The sequence below is a fragment of the Nuphar pumila genome, chromosome 1 (genome assembly GCF_984573655.1).
Source record: "Nuphar pumila chromosome 1, dmNupPumi1.hap1.1, whole genome shotgun sequence".
NCBI classification, from domain to species: Eukaryota; Viridiplantae; Streptophyta; class Magnoliopsida; order Nymphaeales; family Nymphaeaceae; genus Nuphar; species Nuphar pumila.
The window spans coordinates 42015492-42040014 of record NC_143249.1 but is presented as its reverse complement, the minus strand read 5'-3'; the positions used below and the strand labels follow the sequence as shown (position 1 = coordinate 42040014).

Genomic DNA, 24523 nt, shown 5'->3' with positions numbered 1-24523 from the left:
CATAACATCTCAAGTCAGTTTTGGATATATACTTATATGGATATGAGTATAATTTTTTGTGTGGATCTGATAATAGATTTGAACTTATATGTTCACAGTTTGGTGTTTGATTGTTTAAGATTAAAGGTTGAAAAATGAATGGGCTTATCATGTTTGACATATTCAAATGATAAAAGGATAACTCTCATTGAATACGGATTTGATGCATATCCAAATTGAATATATATATATATATATGAGGACTTCTAGTGCATATTGTTTCTAGTTTGTGATGTCTTAATGCACATATTGCTTAATTACAATGAATTAAAAAAGATGAATATTTATTTGCATATGATGATAAATAATCATATGTCATGCTCTTTATAGTTTGTATGATTGCATGAAGGGATATTTTCATATTTTTTAAAGCTTTATGTATGGTATGCAACATAGTGACATTCATATTTTTGGTAATGATATTTATAACTGTTTGGATTTGGATATATCAATCCAAAATGATCAGGTGGTGGTTAACCTTATGAGAGTTAAAACATGTTGCATGTGATGATGATGCACATAGATAGTGAAAGTATTATCTATGATAAAATTTTGAAAAGTAAAAGCAGTTATTATGTTTTGGTAAATTATATTTTATCTTGAATTCATGAGTTAAAAATTCATAGTACTAAACTAGTGTACATGTGGATATGATGATGTCTGATGATATGATTATAGAAGAGTCGTAAAAACACCATGGCTAACTAAGAAAGTGAGACCCACAATATGATGTATTTGTTTAAATATGACATTGCACATTAAGAGTTATAATTTAAATTATGACATGATGATAAACTCATATAGTTATGTAAAATGAGTGCATAAAAGGATGATGTCTTGGCTAAACTCATACCATATATGAAAATAATCATGGTTCATATTATGATAAAAAAAATACATGATTGTACAAGAAATAACTCATATCATGTGTGAAAAACAACATACTTGAAAATAAAGGAAAGTGTGCATCGTTATGTAATAAATAACTCATAGTATGTGTGAAAACCTCATACTTGAATATAAATGATGAAAAGATTCACATGATTGTGTAAAAAATAACCTATATCATATGTGAAAACCTCATACTTGAAAATGAACGATGAAAAACCCACATGACTATGTGAAAAAATAATTCATAGCATGTGAAAAAAATATCATACTTAAATATTGATAAAACTCAAGAAATTATATAAGTTTATTTGGTGAATGTTTTATCATAAAGTGTTGTATGTGATACATGATGCATCAATATAATATAATATGTTTGTTCGCCCCGTATGGCCAAGTAAGAGATGTTGGATCCGAGTAACAGATCCAATGTGGTCATATGGGCTTACAAAAGAATCCAAGGAGCTACTCAAAATAGTGAGCTCGTAACTCATGAAAAAACATAATGTTGGGATTAATATCTTCATTCAAGGCTAGGAAACAGCTACCCAGGGGAAGCTTTATATACCCAGCCCTTGCGCTCTGTAGGATATACCCGAGCGTAATCCCCCATGAAGCATGCCATTTACCAAATCTTCTATCTCCCTCTTCTTTTCTCTGTTTTTTTCCTTCTTCACTGCACACACTCTGATCCTAAAACTCCAACATGAGTCCACTAAAATGGGGTCGGATATACCCAACCCAGTTACATACACCCCTAACTTTGTGCATCTTCTTTAGTTGAAAAAGGTAGAGTTGGGCTAGATGCTTGATGTGGATGTATAAGAGCAGAAGACAAACAGACCTTAGAGGCTGGCTTTATTGCTCAATAAGGAAATGGTGACTGGTAAGCTGAAGCCATCCACCCTAGCCATAATAATTCAGGGTTGAGTCAATAATTGAAAATATGAATGCATTTTTTCACTCTTGAACATAGATTGGAGCTATGATAATTTCAATAAGTCAATATTAATGGCCGCCAACAAGTCAGCAAATAAATGATCTTTATGAACAAACAAACCACAAATCATTTACAGCCAGGTTTATCAATATTCATCGCTAATCTTAATTCTATTTTTTTTTATAGCCAGGTGAAATTGCCTGAAGTTACAATCGATTGACCCCCACCTTGTTCGCCGTATCTGTCAACATAAAACCCCATATCCCTCTTGCCCACCAAGGAGGGGGTGCACCCAGCTTCAGCCTTACAGCAAGGGATGTTCTCTGGTAGCAGTAGCTCTGATGAATATTTCTCAATTTCTAAATGTATAGCTTTGGGTAGTAAAAAAAGTGAGATGTATTTTCGAAGTTGGATTTCATATTCAAATGAATCTCGTAATCAAAAGAAAGTAGCTTCGACCTTACCTATAATACAACTAGAAAAAGTGACATTCAGTTAAAATTTTATGGACCTTTTCTTGACGCATTAATCCGACCAAGATAATGGCCCTCAGTATTTTTTCAGCGTCCAGCTCACAAAAGTGTTGGCTTATATTTGCTTTTCATTGATTTCTTTGAATCTTTAATTTATACAGGACAATTATTAGGATGTGTTGTTTGTTGTTTTTGTTCATATATATGGAAAATTATTGGTTGCATTCTGGAGTATAGTACTCTCTAGTTGAATCATATAGGTGTAACCTTTATTTGATCAATATGAAAGCATTAAGCATGATCCATCTGTTAGGAAATGCTCTTTCATGGGGTGGTTTCTATGTGAAAATATAACTTTTTTAATAGTAAAATTTGGACAGAGACTGTTGAATTTTGTATCCCTTAAAAATGCAGCTTATACAACACAAGGTGATCTAAAGCATGTTTTGGACTAAACAAACCATATAGATCATATCCCCAGGGCTAGATTCACAAAAGATCAAGAAAATGTGAAAGAATGGGTGGTTTCTAATATACAGTATAGTACACTCGCTGGTAGGCAATACTTTTAATATGTCCACAACATGTTTTTGGCATATTTTTGGATAACAAGTACAACGGAGTTCAATCTTGTCTTGGCCCACCGGGGTTTCATGCAGGTCCAACTAGTTGACACCCCTAAATACTGTATATACCGAAGCCTAAAGACAAATAGGGGCTCATTTGGATCATGCTCACATATCTTGTTATCGAGATTTTCTTGACAATGGAAAATCTCATGACAAATAAAAAAATTAGTTTTCTCAAGAAAACCTCAAAAAAATGTTATTAAAAACCTATAAATCAACTGAAGTCAAATGATAAAAAAAGTAGCCTAAAGCTGTCATACGAGCAATATGCTGAAAACTCAGGCGTCTATTCAAAAAGTTTTGAAACACAGGCGGTTAAGCGTAATTTTGTCATAGGCTACGTGGTTAAACAAAAAATTACCTTCATATTTATTAGTTTCTTACTGCCCTTTGACAGACCACCTAAATCCTGATTCTCAAAAAAAAAAAAGGACAGACCACCTAAATCCCTCTCCTCACAAAACTAGCCCTATGAACAACAAAGGGCAGGAAAGACGATCAAGTATATGTTTTACAGCATCCAAGCTTTCAGCAGCTGAGTTGATTCCAAACATTTCAAATATCATTTAACAGAAATACTGGTTCTAATGTAGTGCCAAACAACCACTCTATGGAAGGGCTAGCATGTGAATGAAGAATGTAAAAACAGAAAAAGAAAACGCTTCTGCTTTCTACCAAAAAAACATAAAAGTGAATCAACAATATCACCACAAAAAAGGGAAAATCCATGAATTATCTGATTATCAGTGTGTATTGTGATAAGCACCATAAGATGCACTTTGTGACAAGCACCATAAGATGCACTTACATTTTACAACTATTCAATCCAAACAGTGTTCACAAGAAGATCAAGAAAACTTTTCGGAAGTTCAGATGTGATTATCAAAGGGAACCTGTGCCAAGTGGCACATTAGAGACCCACAATTTCTTAACCAGCTTCAGACAGCCATGAGATCGCCAAAGTTGCGCAACAGGAATATGGAGCCAGCAAACAATCCAATGGCACGTACCAACCTCTGAAAGGGAAGACAAAATTACTCTTAATCCTACAAAGAAACCACTTGGCAAAGAGAGATAATCGTGTAAATCCAACTCTAGAAAGACAAGGGGATGAATGTTTTGCAACACTCGATTGAATGCACAGTTTTGCCTCCAAATCAGGTTTACAAACCTGGTTTGGTGCCATCTAAACAGCCAGTAAGCATTTATATAACTTCAAACTATGCCAAGAACATTGCTAGCAGTAAGACCCAACAAACATCCCCTAAGGCTAATCTAATGCTTTGACAGGAGATTACTTGAAAAGAAACATGGTTTTGCCTGTTCAAAATTATGAATGTGTTAAAACTTGAAAGGGCACTGATGATATGGGCTCTAAGTTTGTGATACCACATTCTCTTCATCCAAATTCTTTGCAAAGTTATGAATTCATCACGCAACTGCATATACCGAGTCTTCCTTTTATTGAGAAATTGTCAAATGACAGATTTAGTAAACTCAGTATATGGATAACTTGTTGACCAGAATAAAGACAATAATTGAATGGGAAAATTTTACCCAAGATTGCGGAATCCCTTCATTTGTGCTTTCAAGACAAATGCTAAAAGGACTTCTGCCAAATAGACAGGTCACGTCTTTCCTAATGATCCACAAAAATTTTGGAAAGGTGCCAGACCAGCATTCATCTAATAAAAATCAAAACATTCCCATTTCCAGTCTTATTCAGGCCTAATTCACCAGGGTAAATCAAAGGACATCATTGCTAAGCACCTATTATAATTAAGCATTCCATCTCTAAATTAATACTCAGAAATCACACTTAGAATCTCTCCAAATCCTCTTTATGTAATGTTTTTATTATCACATTTCTATATCTATAACTATATCTATACTACTTTTAAAGGAACAATGAAGGGCATTAGGGAGCCAAAAGTTAGTTACATCATAACATTTTAATAATGACAAGGAGAGTGTTTTGGATTGAATGTAATTATTATTATTATTATTTTATTTTATTTTTTTGCTTTTGTAGTAGTACCCACATCAGGCAACATTTTGTCAAGGGCAGGGTGAGTGTTGTGGTAATCATCTAGTTTAAAGTTTAAAATTTAAATGTATTTTAGTAGAGAGAGAAATTAGGAAAGTTACTTACATGAGATCCTATGGGGAGAGAGCTATGTCACATGGGTATGGGTATGGGTGCGGATACGGGGACACGGCTGTGTGTGTATATATATATATATATATATATATATATATATATATATATATATAGAGAGAGAGAGAGAGAGAGAGATTGGGTTTGGATTAAGTGCGGATCCATATTAGGGTCTATATAAAAAATAAATAAATACCAATGTCCGCACTTGTGGAGGGGTGACAACCAATTTTCCGATAACGGTTGGGTTACATCAAGGATCTGCTTTAAGCCCTTTCCTATTTGCGATAGTGATGGATGAGCTTACGAGATCAATTCAAGAAAATGTACCGTGGTGTATGTTGTTTGCTGATGATATTGTTTTGATTGATGAGTCTAGAGCTGGGGTTAATGCTAAGTTAGAATTATGGAGACAGACATTGGAAGCTAGAGGTTTTAAGTTGAGTAAGAGTAAGACTGAATATATGAAATGTCGGTTTAGTAAGCAACGAAGTAGTGATGGGAGTTTAGTGAAGCTTGGTGAGCAAGATATACCGGTGAATGATTATTTCAAATATTTGGGATCCATCATTCTAAAGTATGGAGAAATTGATGGAGATGTAAATCATAGGATAAAGGTTGGGTGGATGAAATGGAAAAGTGCTACTGGAGTGCTGTGCGATCGTAGAATGCCATTGCGGTTGAAGGGAAAGTTTTATAGGACGACTATTAGACCCGCTTTACTATATGGTACGGAATGTTGGGCTGCCAAGAGACATCATATTCAAAAAATGAGTGTAGCTGAGATGCGGATGCTTAGATGGATGTGTGGAAATACAATAAAAGATAAGATTCGGAACGAAGAGATACGTAAGAAGGTAGGTGTTGCACCCATTGAAAATAAGATGCGAGAGAATCGTTTACGGTGGTTTGGACATATTCGGCGAAGGCCTAATGATGCTCCAGTTAGAAGGTTGGAGAAATGGGAAAATATATTAGTTAAAAGAGGTCGGGGTAGGCCTAGGAAGACTTGGATGGAGATGATAGGAAAGGATATGAATGCTTTGAACCTCACCGAGGACATGGCGTTGGATAGAAATGATTGGAGGAAAAGGATTCATGTGGAAGACCCAAAATGAATTTCTTTTTTGGTTCATATCGCTGACCCCAATTGTTTTGGGATGAAGGCGTAGTTGTTGTTGTTGTTGTATAAAAAATAAATAAATAAAAATTGTAAGAGGGCGAGTATAATTTTTGAAAAGAAAGGGGAAGGGAAAGTCCATATCAAAAATTTTAAAAAAATCCGTAAAGGGAAGGGAATTTTTGGAAAGAAAGTGGAGGGGAATGAAAACTTTTTTTTAATAAAAAGGTAGGTCTCTCTCTCTCTCTCTCTCTCTCTCTCTCTCTGATTGGAAGAAGAAGAAGAAAAAGAGGAGGAAGATCAAACAAAAAGGTACACTCTTCCTCTTCCTCTTCATTCTCCTCTTCATGTTCCCCTTTCGTCTTTTGCTTTCTTCTCCTCCTCTTACTCTTTCGTCTTCTTCTTTTTTTTTCTTCTTCTTCCTTCTCCTCTTTCTTTTTTTTTCTTTTTCCTTCTCCACCTCTTTCTTTTTTTCTTCTTTTCCTTCTTCCTCCTCCTCCTCTTTCTTCTTATTCTTCTGCCTCCTTTTTCTTCTTCCGCTCTGCCTTTCAATCTGGGCTGGTTTGGGTCAGGGTTAGACCCAACCCGATCCAAACCAGCATGTACCTGTGGTGCGTCCAGTAACCGACCCCATGTCGGCCGTGACACGAGTACGACTGCTTAATAGGCGCGTGTGTGTGTGTGTGAGAGAGAGAGAGGTCTATTTACATGGGATCCTATAGAGAGAAATAAAAAAAGCTACTTAAATGGGATCCTATGAAGAGGTTAAAGAGAGACAAAGGGATCCTATGAGGACATTAGAGACAGAGAGAACTATTTTCATGGGATCCTATGGGAGAGAGAAATTAGGAAAACTACTTAAAAGATAAGTCACAGGGACTCGGCAAAGCAGATGCCGCACTTGCGTCGACGTGACGCAGGTGCACGTGCGGCACCCGATGCGGTCAACACGACCCTGAGTGCGATCAACACACCCAGGGTCATTTTCATCCAATTTTCGAACCTAAAAAAAAAAATCTGTTGCCCGATCAAAAGGGACTGTGAAAGAGGTTTGCCCTAATCTTCTCCTCTCCTCTCCTGCGCAGCTCCGCTCTCTCTCGCCTCCTCTCCTCCCGACGTCTCGCAGGGGAGCCCGATGTCACCTCCTCCTCTCCCTCGTCGCAGGTACCCTCTCGCTCCCTTGTTGGGCCGGCAGGGGAGGGGCCGAGCCCCCCACCCTGCTCCCTCTGATTTCAGGGGAGGGGCCGAGCCTCCCTCCCTGCTCCCTCTAATTTCAGGGGAGGGGCCAAGCCCCTCCCTGTTTTCGGCAGGGAAGCCGAGAGCTAGATGTTACGAATGAAAAAGGTGTATAGGCATAGGATCTGACCCGATCCATGTACCCGATATGTAACATGTAACTATTTTTACATTTATCGGGTCTGGATACACCAGACCCGGACCCATACTGTAATGTATCTTAAATACACAAGTTAGGTCACGATTTCTACTTACTGAAATCGTGACAGCCGTAATTGTTTTCTCTCTCTCTCTCTCTCTCTCTCTCTCTCTCTCTCTCTCTCTCTCTCTTCTCTTTCTCAACGCAGGTGCAGAGGAAAACTTTCATGGTATCAGAGCGAAGATCCATCTAGGGTTGCGGAGGATTCCAAAGGTGCGACAGATCAAAGGTTTGAGGTTTCTTTCTTCTCCCATCTTCTTTTCTTCTTTAGTTTTCTTCTCTCTACCTCCATTCCCAATCTCCATCTCTCGTTTTCCCCTTTTCTGTTTTTCTTCAGTCTTTTCTTTTCCTTTAGTGGATTCACGCCTCACGTGAATTCCTAATCTGTTCACGAAGAGCTCACGTGAACCCTGGTTCACGGTGATCCTGTACATCAAGAAAGGGAAAAGCCTGTTTCGCGTGAATTCCTTTTCTGCGTATCCCTTCAAATTTTTGTTCTTCTCTTTTCTGTGTATCCCTTCTTATACGGGGCTGGATATCGAGCAGGTCTGCGACATCAAATTTCTTGGAATACAGCCTGCGTATCCCTTCTTATACTGGGCTTGGATATCGAGCAGGGCTGGATATCGACTCTCAAAACCCCTTTCTCGTATCATATTTCTTCTGACTGTTACGAGTGGGGTCCACATTGAAAATACAGTTTTTTTTTCTTCCTTTACTCATTGCTTTCACATTGAAAATACAGTTTGATTTTCTTTCCATTGCTTAAATATCCGACCTTTCAAAAGTAGAAAAGAAAACTCAGTCTTGGAATACAGCCTGAATTTCTTCTGACAGCCTCTGGTCGCAGATTTTTGAATTTCTCAGCCGTAAAAAAAAAAAGGACGATCAGCAAACATCTCTGGCTGCAGACTGAGCAGTCTGTGGATACTCTGGTAACACAAAAAGGGTTCCTTTTTCTTGTTAAAACTCTTCCTCATGGATATTCATTCCTCTTCATCCAATTTTTCTTCAAGTTTTCTCACTCAACTCGTTTCTAAAAAGTTAACTACCTCAAACTTCTTGATCTGGAAGAGACAAATCATTCATTTTATAAGGAGTCAAGGTCTCTTGGGTCACCTTGATGGAACCACTCCCGCTCCACTCGAATTTGTTACGAGAGAGGGAAAAGATGACAAAGGAGTAAGTTCAATTGTGTATGTCAAGAACGTAGAGTACCTCAACTGGGAAAGGAAAGATCAGTCGGTGGTTGCATATATCACTTCCACCCTGTCCCAAGAGGTCCTTGTTGCAATTCCCGACAATTATACTGCTCTCCAACTTTGGGAAAAATTGGTTCAAACATATTCACAAGTTTCGCAGGCACGAATGGTTTTTCTCAAGAGGGAATTTCAAATGCTGAGAAAAGATTCCATGACCATCATGGAATATCTGAACAAGATGAAGACTATCACAGACCAACTTGCAGTTATAAGGTGCGCGGTGAGTGACAGTGATATGGTAGAACAGACTCTGAGTGGATTGGGATCCGACTACAATATAATCGTCACTTCACTATTGTGTCTCCCTGCTCTTCCTACCTTTGATGAGTTGCGAGCAAAATTGATTCAGTATGAGATGACTCTGAAAGGGTTCTTTGAGGAATCTCACATTCACACAAATTCTCAGGAAGTTTTTGCCACAGGAGTAACTTATGGTAGAGGACGAGGACGAGGAGGACAAGGGCGAAGTGGACACAGAGGGCGTTGTCTGCTTCCCACTCCAAATACGCTCGCTCATGCGCAGGGATCAAGATCCATTCCTACTTGCTTCCTTTGTAACAAAAATGGGCATATCAAAGCGAATTGTTGGCATAATCCAGAGAATAAAGGAAAGGGTCTACAAACAGAAAACAAAAGGAAGTTCTCAAATAATGGAGAGATTAAAGATCTGCTGATATCTGCGTTGTCAGAGTTGAAATTGAAGCAGAGTGATAAAGGCGCTTGGTTTGTCGACTCAGGGGCAGCCACTCATGTGACAGGTGATGCAGGTAAGATTTCTAATCCCATTCCTTATTTTGGAAAAAGTAAGATTGTCACTGGAGATGGATCCCACCATTCTGTTTCTCATGTTAGAAAAACTGTCATTCCCATGTCATATTCCACTCTTACTCTTTCAGACGTTCTTCATGCCCCTGACATTAAGAAAAATATTGTCTCTGTTTCCAAACTTATTGATGATAATAATGCTTCAGTTGAATTCACTCCCTTCTCTGTGCAGGTCAAGGACCTACGCACGAGGGAAACGTTCGTTGAAGGAAAGAGACGAGGCAATATGTATGTCTTTGAAGAAGCTCCTTGTCATGTTGTTCGCCCTGTCCACCTGAATTCAAAGCCCTCATTAGAGTCGTGTTCATCCTCTTCTGCTAATGTTTTTAGTATTTTTGAATGTAATAAGCCATTCTTATGGCATAGTCGGTTAGCCCATTGTGGGAGTCATTTTATTGAGAAACTTGTATCTAATAATCTCATTCCAAAAGAAAGTCTCAATAGGGATGAGAACAGTCACAAATGTTCCAGTTGTCTTTCCTGCAAGAGTCATGTATTGTCTTTTCATTCTATTAATAAGAGAGCTTCAAAACCTTTTGAGATAATTTGTTCTGATGTATGGGGACCCGCCCCAATTGCTTCTGGATCTGGAAGTAAATACTATCTAATATTTGTTGATAACTATTCTCGATACACTTGGATATATTTCATAAAAAATAAGTCGGAAGTCTTCTCTTTGTTTCAAAATTTTCTTTCCCTTATCAAAAATCAATTTTCTGAGTCAATTCAATTTTTCCAATGTGATGGAGGTGGGGAATTCACATCCCGTGATTTTATTTCTTTTCTTCAAAATAACGGAATAGGAAGAAGGGTGTCATGTCCTCACACCCCTCAACAAAATGGAATTGCTGAACGAAAACACAGGCATATCGTTGAAAGTGCCATGAGTATGCTCCATGACAGCAATCTTCCCATCAACCTATGGACAGAAGTTTTCCATTCAGCCGTGCATGTGATAAATAGATTGCCTATGGTTGTTTTGGAAAATAAGTCTCCTTATCACTGCCTTTTTGGAACTCATCCTAGTTATTATGATCTGCGTGTTTTTGGATGTGTCTGCTATGTGCATATCGATCAGTCTCTGAGAAACAAGTTTCAAGACAAGGCTCAAAAGTGCAGATTTGTGGGATATGCAGATGATTACAAAGGATATAGGTGTTATGATCCCACCAACAAACGCATCAGAACCTCAAGAAACGTTGTCTTTGATGAACAAAATTTTGATCACGGAGCTGACACAACAAATATGCCAACTGAAATTTACTATCCTTGGCTGAGCTCAGAACTTTTTGCTGGCTCCAATGAAGCATGTTCCTCAAATTGTGTGCAACAAGAAGGAGAGGTGTTTGAGAACACTGGGACGTCGGGGTCACAGAATGCGGATATTGTGCCTTCATTGGAAGAAATTTAGTCTCTTGGAGCAGTAGAAAACAAAGAGCTATCGCTAGATCAAGCACTGAGGCTGAATATAGATCCATGGCTGCTGCCACTGCCGAAGTCACATGGATCAGGCATCTTCTAACTGAAGTAGGAGAAAAGATCTCCCACACTACCTTACTCTGTGACAATCAAAGTACCATCAACATGTCTTTCAATCCGGTACATCACAGTCGTGCCAAGCACATTGAGATCGACCAACACTTTGTGAGACAGAAGGTTGAAGAAAAAGAGATTGAGCCTGAGTTTGTCAACACTGAAAGACAGGTTGCAGACATATTTACCAAAGGGTTAACCAAGGACCACTTTTGGATGCTTAAAAGCAAGTTGTTCATGGTTCAAAACCATAATCAACTTGACGGGGGGTGAAAAAGGTGTATAGGCATAGGATCTGACCCGATCCATGTACCCGATATGTAACATGTAACTATTTTTACATTTATCGGGTCTGGATACACCAGACCCGGACCCATACTGTAATGTATCTTAAATACACAAGTTAGGTCACGATTTCTACTTACTGAAATTGTGACAGCCGTAATTGTTTTCTCTCTCCCTCTCCCTCTCTCTCTCTCTTCTCTTTCTCAACGCAGGTGCAGAGGAAAACTTTCAACGAAAACCACGAGCAAGAAACAATCGAAGGAAACAAAAAACTTTATTTCTCTTTTTCAACAATCACAAGAGAGAAAGAAAAGAAAGAATTTATACAAGGCAAGGGCGACAACCCTAAACCTAAACAAGTCAGGTTTGATCCATAAGAAATCGAGTCTCAAACATAAGCCCAAGAAAAAACTCTGAATCAAGCCACACTGAGGGGGAGCCCCCGGACCCCCCAGTAAGGGCAAAAACTCTGAATCAGGCTCCACAACTCATCATTGGACTCAATATTATAAATCTTGATTGTCTGCATAATTGATTTTAATATAATTTTTTTTATATTTTCAGGACAAAAATGACGGATAAAGGAAAAGGACTTGCATCATCTTCATCCCCATATGTGAGTTCTGCTGCTAGTTTTGTTGATAGTTGTAGTGAGAGTGATGATGTAGGGCTACTATGGGTACATGTAGATAAGCTTGCAAAAATTGGAGAAGGAGGTGTTGGAAACAAGAGATATGCAAGATCTGTGAAAGAGATTTTATTGGGTCTTACACAAGAGTGAATGCTCATTTGTTGAAGATACCAGGATATGGCATTTCAAGATGCAGAAAAGTTGATGAGATAATGCGAAGACAATACAAGAAAATACAAGAAGAATATGAGAAGAGAAAGACAATGAGTGTTTGGAAGCCACCAAGAAGATGCTAAAAAAAAAAAGAAAAGTCAACGTAGGAGGTAGAGGAACGATACAAACAGCATTTAATACATATGGAAATGAGGATATGGATAGAAAAGTAGAGAGAGATTTTTATTCTAGTTCACTCCTATTTAATGCGGCTAAAAATCTTTATTGGAAGGATTTAGTAACATCTTTGGCAAATTGTAATTTGAGTGACTATATGCCTGTTTCTGATGAATGGACAGATATTCAAAGGCGCCCACTGATCAATTTCATTGCTTGTTCGCTTAGTGACCCAATATTCTTGAAAGCGGTTGATACATTTGGAGAATATAAAAATGCAGAGTGTTTGAAGGGGTTGTTTATAGAAGTCATAAAAGAAGTGAGTGATCAGAAAGTGGTACAAATCATTACAGATAACACTCCAGTTTGTAAAAGCAAGGTTTTAAAACTCGTGACTCGGGACTCGACTCGTTCTTTATTGACTTGTGACTCGGCGGGTCAACTCGATGACTCGAACCGGGTTTTGTTAACTTTTGATTTTAAAAGAAAAACAATATATAAATGATCATTTAAACATATAAAGGTTTGTAGAATTACTTAATTACTAGTTTAATTGATTAATAAGTAAAATAACATCAAGTAAATAAATTATACAGGCAGAACCCAAAATCGAAACCAAATCAGAATCCTAAAAATCTGTACTCGTTACCCAAAATCGAAAATCTCGATACATTGAAAAATACAGCCAGAATAATTCTGAATCAAATTGCACAGGATTGGTTTAAATCGTCTATTTGAAAAAAAAAAGTTTTTTGAAGAAATTCAGAAAACATATAAATTTAAAAAAATTATATGTATAAGCCGATTCAGCTGCATTCCCAAATTTCATAGGATCCCAAATGAACCCTTGCACCAAATAAAAAGGGGTTGATTCGAAAGTAACAGGGTCAACATCTCTTTCTGTCAAAGATTTATCTGGATTCTGGTGTTCCAAAATTTCTATTGATTGCTATTTGTGCCAACAGAAATAGTGTTTACATACAAAGCGTGTTCCAAGTACATCTATTCCGATGAGCAATGCTCAACCAACACAGTTTGTTGTGGTGGGTGGTATCTGGGTTCCACCAGAGTACACTGCAGTAGCAACTTCTAGCCAAGCCGCACCGGCAGCTATCTACACACCCTCATCAACAACTGCTTCACCATCAGTAACAACAACAACATTGATTCCGACATTAACGGCTAAGCCAAAGAAACAAACACAGCAACCATCTCCTGATGGGCCCTTGCCATCAGATAGAAGGGGTGGTGATAAAAGTGGAAGCAAGGAAGAACACAACATTTGTGAGGAAGCAAGTTCCTCAGCCATTTCTTCCTCCTGCACTACCACCTCCCCTGCTCTGTAAACTACTTCTGTACATATTTACCCTGTTTGATACACACAGATAGGTAAATATGGGGTTACAGTGGCCTGTATGTTTCTTTAACCAATATACAACATACATACCTTCACAAATCTCGCCGGAAAATCTCGCTGGAAATTCTCGCAGCGGCGGAAAGAAACACAAAAGGGGAAAAAATTGAAAAAACATACCTGGTGGAGTCGGAAAATCTTGCCGATGCACTGTTTTTGCGGGAGAAGATGCGTCAGAGCTGTTGTTCACCGTCGATGTGCCTTCGTCGGAGTTACTGTTCGCGCTGGAAATACAAAACGCAAAAAACAAAACCACGATGGTTGTTCACACTAGAGTTACTGTTCACGCCGAAACTCCTTTCCGGCGTCGCCGTTCACGTCGGAGTTCTCGTCGGATGGCTGGAGTTGCAGGCGCACCGCACCTTCTCGGCTTCTCCTCTCTTCCATCGAGGGTTAACAGTGAAGACCTTAGGGTTTTTGTTAAAAACTTAAAAGGTAAAGAACCATCGTGTCTTTTTTTTGCAAAAGTGTCATTACAACGAACCGTCACGATTCTATTTGAATCGTGACTCGCCCCGAGTCGCACGAGTCCAAGCGATCCCTCCAGCGAGTTTTGTCAACCAAAAGTGAGCAGCACTCGCCCGAGTCCAACAAGACTCGTGACTCGGCCGAGTCAAGCCTGAGTCATAGTCGAGTCTTGGCAAACTGAGTTTGCCTTGCCGGGTTGACTCGCTGGAGGGCCGAGCCGAGCCGAGTCAGCCGAGTTGACTCGGCGAGTTTTAAAACAATGTGTAAAAGTGCAGCATTGAGTTTGGAGAGTGAGTACCCTCATATTTTTTGGACTCTTTGTGTAGCACACAGCTTAAATTTGGTCTTAAAGAGCATCTGCAACCTCAAAGAAGAAGAAAATTCGCAAGCATATGCTTTATGTTCATGGATTGAAGATTTAAAAAGAAATGTCAAAAGCATTAGGAATTTTGTTGTTAACTACCATCGTGCTAATGCTATATTTAATTGGCATTCTGACCTAAAATTGTTGAATATCGATGAAACACGTTTTGCGTTCATCATTGTGATGGTGAAGAGGATTAAAAAAGTGAAGAATGCCTTGGTTAACATGGTGACTGATGAAAATTGAACGTTCTATCGTGCTGATGCTCAAGAAATTAAGAAATTCATTCTTGATGATGAGTTTTGGAACAGAGTGATATACTTTCTTCAATTTATGCAACATATTTGAAAAATGTTAAGAGAAGTTGATAAGGATGAGCTCATGCTTCACAGAGTTTATGAAATGTGAGATAATATGATTGAAAAAATACAAGTTATAGTTTGCAAGCATGAAGAAAAAAATCTTACATTGAATGATTCAGAATTTTGTAACCATATTCATTCAATTTTAGTCAAAAGATAGGATAAGAGCAACATTCATTTGCATTGCATGACACATTCTCTTAATCCAAAATATTATGCAAATAAGTGACGGGCAGGTGGTATTGGTCGTGTCCATCCAAATTTAGACCCAGAGCTATCAAGACATAGAAATATGTGTATGACAAGACTTTTTCCAGAAGCATATCTTCTACATCAAGTCACACAAGAGTTTGAAAATTTTTCATCTTCAAGATTATATGGACCGGCATTATTCGCAAGAGAGGAGGATAATATAGATCTTATCACATGATGGTCAACATTTGGATCAGAAACACCTTTTCTCCAATGTCTTGCATTAAGATTGCTATCATAGCCTGCTAGTTCATCTTGTTATGAAAGAAATTTGAGCACATATTCTCAAATCTACAACATGAAGAGAAACAAACTAACCAGCAAGCGTGCAGAGGATTTAGTATATGTTCATTCAAATCTTCGATTACTTTTGCAAATCAATGATGAATACATGTACTAATTTGCTTTCTTAGTTATTTGATTATTTCTTAGTTTTTCATTTAAATATACTTGTATTGTATTTAACATTTTCAAATTGGGTTTGTAATGCAGACAAGGAACATCCAAATTTTGGGATGTAAACCCAAAAGAGTGTGACTTCGAAGGAGAGCATGATTTTCAACATGACAAACATGGATTTAGCTGAGCCAAGTATTCCTTCTAATGATGCATTTGATGATGATGAAGAAAATTATTAAGATCCATTACTTCATCATCATATACATTGTAGGATATACTTTTGGTATGTAATTTAGTTCTTTTTTGCTTTACATATTTGATTGATATTTAGGTTGATTTATGTAATTGTTTTACTTATTTGATTGATATTTAGGTTGATATATTGCATGCATGATGAATGATGTTATGACAATGTTAACTGTTAAATTATGACAATGTTAATTGTTAAAACTTTAAAATTATATATATATATATATAATTTTTTACATTTTTGCCCTGCCGCACCCCCGCACCCGTACCCGCACCCATGTGACATAGCTTAAAAGGGATTCTATGAAGAGGTTGGAGAGAGAGAGAGATTTACATGGGATCCTATAGAGAGAAATTAGGAAAGCTACTTAAATGAGATTCTATGAAGAGGTTAAAGAGAGAGACAAAGAGATCCTATGAGGACATGAGAGAGAGAAATTAGAAAAGCTACTTAAATGGGATTTTATGAAGAGGTTAGAGAGAGAGAACTATTTAGCTGGGATCCTATGGAAGAGAGAAATTAGGAAAGCTACTTAAATGGGATTCTATGAAGAGGTTAGAGAGAGAGCTATTTACATGGGATCCTATGCAAGAGGGAAATTAGGAAAGAAATTAATAGATTTAGCTTTAGTCATCATATATGATCACTGCGTGTGTTTATTCCTCATTTTTTATCTGTGTGTGCATAAGCCTGTTCGCGAGGATGGACCATTTTCTAGTAAGAAATGAGACAAGCCAATAGCCAGCTAGTGCACCTCAGTCATAATTGTTTTCCCTAGGTCAAGGCATCAGCCCCAATGTGATAAGGAGTGGTCAACTCAAAATAAATTCCAACATCTCCAACCCAGGAGACAAATAACACAGGTGCACCAAGAAGCATGAGAATCAAAGAATTTAAAACAAACTAGGTTTTGAAGGAAGTAGCAAATATAGAGCAGCCAAGTAAATAAGGTTTCACACAGTTCTCAATCTGTTTAGTGACATACAGTAGAAGCATGCATCAAATTAAAGAAGGTAAACTGTCCAATCTGATGCAGAAAACAGTTCAACATGTCTATTGAGAAGAAATCTCATTCAGGACAACTATTAGCCTGACTCCAACAGTTATTCTGATCCAAAGTTCTCATTCACCCGCTTAGCAACACTCAAGAGACTATATGAAAGCAATGACAATGACGCCACAAGAAACACACCTGTGCGTGTAATAGGAGAAACCCTTAAATATGCAATTAATTCTATATCTTAGAAAGGTATGCTTGAACCCAATTAGCAGCTTGATTTGAAGTTAAAAATTGCAATACAGTTCTAAATCACCATTACCAGTCTAGCACAAAACACAAAGCCATACAAGGCACAGTATGCAATACACAAAGACCATAAAGGTTTGAGAGTAAAACAAAGGATTCGATAACATGCACTTACTCTAAACTTCCTTTTCGAATTAAAGATTGTACAATTACAGAATGCAGAACATGTAATTGAAGGCAGAACCATTTCATAGGCATGCTACATTTGTATTGAGTTAAGGAATAGTTTCACAAGAAATTGGCTTCGTCACAAGCTCGAACGTAATCCTGAACAAACGATACCCAATATAACAATAGCCTCAAAGCCATACCAATCTAAAGGATATAAACCCTCTTCTTCGAACCACAATAAATTGAAAAACGCAAAACATAAAATAATACGGGCATCGTCCACTCTATTGAATCCGCAATTGAGTGATCATAGAAAACGAGTAATTCTGTCATCTACTCATTCTGATGCCCGAAATCAATAACCCAAAAGTGAAAGCACCGACTGCATGAGATTTCTAATTCCCAAACGCGACCATGAGATACACTTTTGATCGATACCGATCAAAATCACGCGGATCAGTTAGAGAAATGAGAAGAACTCAAACCGGGTGAGCAAAACCGGAAATGGAAAAACTGAGATCATATCGCGATGTCTCCGAATCAAAGAAAAGAACGACGGAAAGAACAAACAAAGCGGTGAAGAGGAATAGGGATCGAACCAACCATATTCAACGCATATTTCTCTTCGTCATGCATCTGGGAATTCAGGAATTCCTTCACCTTCTCCACCGACACCGAGGGAACAACCATTGATGGAGGATCCGGAGCTCCCGAGACGAATTTCTAGGGTTTTACTGGAGAAAAATTCTAGGGGTTTTAGCAGGGAATGAATGGAGAGGGAAAAAAACCCTTCTATTTTATACGTGGAGATAAATTACGAAACAACCCTAAATGTTCTCTTCGTCGTTCATGGGGGCAAAGCAGGTTATATGTCCCCCCCGAACAGGGCCGGTACTGAGATCTCATGTTCGGGGGTTCCAAATAGCGCCACGTATAAGAAGCAGACCGGCATATATCTTCATGTGTCTGCATCATATTGCATCGTAATTTGGTGCCGCAGCAAAGACTTAAGTACCCTTTACCGTCATTCGCTTCCTCTTTCTCGAACGGACATAAATGCCCTTTTTCTAAAAAACTGAATCGTCGGTTCGTGAAAAGGACAAAACTGCCCTCCATCGTTATCGCGCCAAAACGTTCCGCAAAGTTTGCGTATGTAGCAAGTCTTATGTTGTAGGATTTAAATAGTTCAAAACAATTCATTATCGCTCTAAGCAGAAAACTCTACCGGAGCATACTCTGCTTTCATCTGTTGTCGCCGGAGCATCCTTTCCTTTGTTCCAGAGCATTGGTTTCCGTCTTACGCGCAGTCGCAGCATCGTTGCCACCTTCTGTTGCGTATTAGTTGTTACTGTTGCTTACTCTACAGTTGGAATATCCAAAATCCCATCGTTTCGGTGAGTTTCATGTAAGGTTCATTTCTTCAATCTGAAGATTGCTTCTTATACAACGATTTGTAAGTTTGATAAATCTTACAACGATGTGTACTTATAAACCCAAATATTTCGACGATTTCTAATCATGATGATCGTGTAATGTGTTGTGCAGGTTAGCAATGTCTGCGCCTCATCAGATTAGAGATACCCCGTCGTTCTATGGGTTGCCTATTAGAGAAATGATCTGTCAGTTTCATCTATCTAAGGTTTTTGAAAGATACCAAAATATACTTAAGATTGAAAACGATGAAGACAGGGAAAAAGCCTTGGAATCGTATTATGCGGAGGATTATCCATCAGATATCGAGGCTGTGGACCAAAGGAAGAACTCTGAAGAACGAAAGATGCAGAACAAGGATGACGAAGAGAAGGCAAAGCAAAGAAATATTGATGAGAATATAAATAAAAGGCGGAGGATTAACGCAGAGCAGATGGGAAGGAAGAAGAAGAATGTGGAGGAGTGGGAAAGGTATTTTAGCAATATAGTGGAGGAGACTAAGGCGACATGTGAGAGGAGAGACTTGGAGCGTAGAGCAATGCGAAACAAGGCAATGCTACTGAAGGAGGCAGAGGAGAGGTGAAGGCAAATGAATAAGGAGGAGGAAGAGAAGGAACAGAATATTCCTCAGTATGAGGAAGAAAAAGAAAGGCGAAGGAAGAAGAAGGAGTTTGAGGAAGCTAAGGAAATGCAAAGGCTAGAGAATGAGGAAAAGAAGGAAAGGCAAGGGAATGAGAAGGAGGAGGAAGAAAAAGAAAGGGAAAGGAAGAAGCAGGAGGAAGTGCAGGAAAGAGAAAGGAAGAAGAAGGAGGAGGAAGTGCAGGAAAGAAGGAAACAAGAATTGAAGGAGATGAAAAGGCGGCGGAAGGAGGAGGAGAAGGAAGAAAAGGAAAGAGAAAGGAAAAAGTAGGAGGAGGAAGTGCAAGACAGAAGAAAACAAGAATTGGAAGAGATAGAAAGGCGGCGGAAGGAGAAGGACAAGAAAAAGGAGAGAGAAAGGATAGAGAAGGAGGAAGAAAAAAGGAAGGAGAGAGAAATGAAGGAAGAGGAAGAGAAAAGGGAGAGAGAAAGGAAACAAGAGCAGGAAAAAAGGAGAGAGAAAGGAAGGAGAAGGAGGACAAGAATAAGAAGAGAGAAAGGAAGCAGGAGGAGGAAAAAAATGAGAGAGAAAGGAGGCAGAAGGAGGAGGAGAAAAAGAAGAGAGAAAGGAAGGAGAAGGAGGAGGAGGCGAAAAAGGAGAGAAAGAAAGCAGAAAGGAGGAGGAGGCGAAAACAGAGAGAAAAAGGAAGCAGAAGGAGGAGGTGAAATGAGAGAGAGAAAGGAAGCAGAAGGAGGAGGAAGCGAAAATGGAGAGAGAAAGAAGACAGAAGGATGAGAAGAAAAATGAGAGAGAAAGGAAGGAGAAGGAGAATGAGGCGAAAAAGGAGAGATAAAGGATGCAGGAGGAGGAGAAAAGGGAGAGAGAAAGGAAGCAGAAGGAGGAGAAGAAAAGGGAGAGAGAAAGGAGGCAGAAGGAGGAGGAGAAACGAGAGAGAGAAAGGAAGCAGAAGGAGCAGGCGAAAAAGGAGAGAGAAAGGAAGCAGAAGGAGGAGGAGAAATGGGAGAGAGAAAAGAAGGAGGATGAGAAAAAGAAGGATAGAGAAAGGATGGAGAAGGTGGGCGAGAAAAGGAAGGCCAGAGAAAGGCAGGCGATGGTGGAGCCGGTAGAGATGGAAATTGAAAGGCAGTTGGAGACTGTGGACCCACAAGAAAGTCCCAGGTTGGAGGGAGAACAGGAGAAAATAGCGACCAAGGTAAATATATTTGTCCTGTCTGTGAAGATTTAATAATATGTTTAGCGATTTTGGTATATCGATTACTGTGTTACGTATTAATATGTATAGCGATTACTGTGATAGTTTTTGTGTAACCAATATTATTTATAGCGATTAGTAGAATACTATTTATAAGTACAAATGGAACTAATTTACAATTGGTAGGAATAATATGTTATTTTGTGTTACAGGGAGGTCACAAGAGAAGTAGAGCACCAGGTGAAAAGCTCGGAGGTCGGTGTCAATGGCCTGTAGTTCTGTCGTGGTATGGTCAGCTGAGTGCATATCAGAAGGACCGATTACGAAATATGCACTTCGGTGGCCTTTTGGATCAACAATATTTTGAAATTTGCTGGAATACCATGACCCACCTGGTAAATAAGTGGAATGATAAGACGAACACATTCCAGTTTGATTCTTTTGAGATCACCATGACTCTAGAAGATGTGGCGAGGATCACTGGCCTTAAGTGGGATGGCAATGCTATCCTATTACGGCATTCAAACTATAACGCAAGGGAAAAATGCACGGCCCTTTTAGGAATGTCGATGGACGAATGGAGTCAATGTATTTCTGGTGGAATCAATTCCACATCAATGAAAGTGTCATTTTTTCATAATAAATGGGGAGGCCACTCCGCTACTTGTGCATCTGAAATAGCTGACCAAGAGTTGTGCGGCTTCATTTTATATTTTTTTGGTCTTACATTATTTTCCGATTGTTCTGGTTCGAAAATAAGTTTCATGTGGCTGCAGTACCTGGCAGACTTAGACGAAGTCGACAACTATGCCTGGGGTGTCGCTATGCTCGTACACTTGTACAGTCAACTCCACCGTGCGAGTAATGGTACGAAAACAATTGGGGATTTTGGCCATTTGTTCAGGTATTTGTTGATTACATACTTAGTAATTGTAGACAAATCTCATTGTAGGTTGTGGTGTTACTAATAATATTGTTTTTGTTAGGCCTGGGCATTGGAACATATTATCCCATTACGTCCACGTTGTGGCCCTCCGATTTGTGGTTTTCCAAAGATCGGTCGCTGGGCTAGAATAAACGTCACAGTTCATAATGCTAAGTCCATTTTAGATTGGCTGCAACTAAATGAGGTAAGCGTTCTAAAATTGTTTACAATCGCGTCAGCATTTACCATTGAGTATTATAAATCGTTGTAATGTTTAGCATTCTTAAGTATCCATTGCTGCAGGATTGTCTTCTGTAGTATATATCGTTGTTGCCATATCATGCGTAAATAAATTGTAATATATTTGTCATTCGTTATTAAAAAGAATTACCAATGTACAGGTTTTGTGGAGACCTTATGGAGATGGGGATGATGATGATCAAGACGTTGTTGCAGAGGCTGCTAGATTGTCTGACCGCAATTTGTGGCTGTTCTGTAATTTTGAAGCCGAGTTGCAGCAAGGTAGTCGAGTTCTCCTACAATCTGGCTTGGGGCAGTCTATCCCAAATAAGCCTTTGGAAGTGAGAAGGAAGATGAATAGTGGTGGGGGCAGGAACGTGAATTGGCGCGATCGCTACAGGGATGAATTATTAAATTGGAACTCAGGTGGTTTCCCTGCCGTATCGTATGATCATGAAGGACGACAATTTGATCTCTTCTATTTCGAAAGGTATTGGGAACTAATGCGGCGAAATCGGAAGATTGAGAAAATTGTGAACCCATGCCTCCCAACTGCCCCTTCTCATGTTGCAGCCCAGCCTCTACAACCAAAACGTCCTCTCTCTCTGATTACTACGACTAGTCCCTCAGTAATAAAGCGCGAGGAAGAGCGAACACTTGCTTCAAAAGAGAACATTGTCTCTGCCGCAAGGTTCGAACTTATGGAGAGGGAGAACAAGAAATTAAGGACAGAAGTAAGCACTATGGGGATTCAATCGAACTCAGTGGTAGAGATGATGACCGGTTTTCTTAATAAGATGGGCGCAACCAAGAGGCTACGCTGGATAAACAGTCCACCAATAAAAAGTGAGAGACAAGTCTATGATATTTCATCTGATTCGTCAAGTGCCTCGGAATAAATCCTAGATTTTCATTTTTATCACGCTATGTTTTTGTTGTAATTGTATAATGAATTGTCGTAATGTGACATTCTTTTATTGTTTAATTCTTTATTATTACATCCTTTCGTCTGTGGATCTCGGTAATAAATAAACTTTAATCGAAAATAGATGTTTGTTCAGAAATCGTGGCATTGCCTAACCTCTTTGGCATCGCTAAGATAGAGCATTTCTGTTTAGCAATTGCTGTATTTGTCTCCGCCTCGAAAGAATATCGCAAAAAGGATTGACGATGTAAGTCATGAATAATAAATTAACGAGTTCTGACGGCATAAATGATAATAGTCAATAGCGATAAGAAAAGGTTGATGCTTCAAAATCTGTACGATATGGTTCCCAGTTAGCAATTGTTCATTTGGCAAGGACACCTTCAATGCAAACCGCGATAATGAACGTTTGTTGTTAAAAACCGATAAGGAAAGTATGTTGCATGAATATATCGATGTATCCATATACGATAATCAATAGAATAATCGTGAAAGAGTATTCATACCTGGAAAACAGGTTTGTTCGGGTCGTGTCAATCTCCCACTGAACGATTGTTATAATGCGACCGACAAACCACAGTTTTTTAATTATTTAAAACTCAATCATTTAATTTGTGGGGTGTTTCCGAAAAAGGCCGGCATGTGAAAGGACGTATTTTTAAATATTTAAAACGCAAAGGGCGGCGTGTGGAAAGACGTATTTTTAAATACTTCAAACACAGTCATTTAATTTGCCGACGGTTATCGAAAAAGGGCGGCATGCAAAAAGATGTATTTTTATTTATTTAAAACGCAATCATTTAATTAGCGGGTTGTTTTCGAAAAAGGGCGGCACGTTAAAGGACTTTACCTTTGTATTTGACTGAGGACGACGTTTCTGTATCTGCGTTGCAAAGGTGTCATCGATATCTCTGTCCAGGCATGGCGCCGAAGAAGGGGACAATCGAAACAGTACAACCAGCCATGGCGGCCAAGAAGAGGACGATGGGAGCAATACGACCTGGCACGACGCCAAAGACGATGGGAGCACTACGACCGGACACGGCGGCAACGGAGAGGACAATGGGAGCAAAACGACCAGGCACGTCGCCAAAGGAGTGGATGATGGGAGAAAAACGACCAGGCACGGAGAGGACGATGGGAGCAAAATGACCAGACACGACGGCAACAGAGAGGATGATGGGAGCAAAACGACCAGGCACGACGCCAAAGGAGTGGACGATGGGAGAAAAACGACCAGACACAGAGCAAACAGAGAGGACGATGGGAGTAAAATGACCAGGCACGACACCAACGGAGAGGACGATGGGAGCAAAACGGCCAGGCACGGCGCCAAAGAAGAAGACAACCACATCCACAGTACCAGCACTAGTGCTTAAGACGTATATTTTTTGAAACGCATGAGTGGTTTAGTCAACATTTGCCTTTTCATGTCGTATTTGGACTTGTGTTGTTTACTATAGACAAGAATTTCAATGTCGAATCCTGAATATCACGCTCATGGTGCACTCAGTGCAACATCCACAGGCAAGGGTGGGCGGCAACGCCCTGACGAGTTCGTAGATGACATCGAGCAGATGCAAGATGAATTTGCAGACGGGAACACTATCAGTAATTTTGTAAGTATTTAACCACTATCAATTTCTAGGTCATCGGTTTGTATGTATTGAAGTTCGTAAATTTATGCAACCAGACAATGTGTGATTTTGTCAATTACATTTAGAGCAACCCAACG

The 24523-nt window shown here is 39.1% G+C and overlaps 1 long non-coding RNA gene across 1 annotated transcript; it reads right to left on the bottom strand.

Annotated features, from left to right (window-relative positions):
• Nucleotides 1-3660: 3660 nt before the first annotated feature.
• On the bottom strand, nt 3661-18236 carry LOC149848810 (uncharacterized). The gene is made up of 2 exons (XR_016433127.1): nt 18078-18236; nt 3661-3985 (listed from the first exon to the last, which is right to left on the bottom strand). It is a non-coding gene; the product is annotated as an uncharacterized LOC149848810 (long non-coding RNA).
• Nucleotides 18237-24523: the final 6287 nt, after the last annotated feature.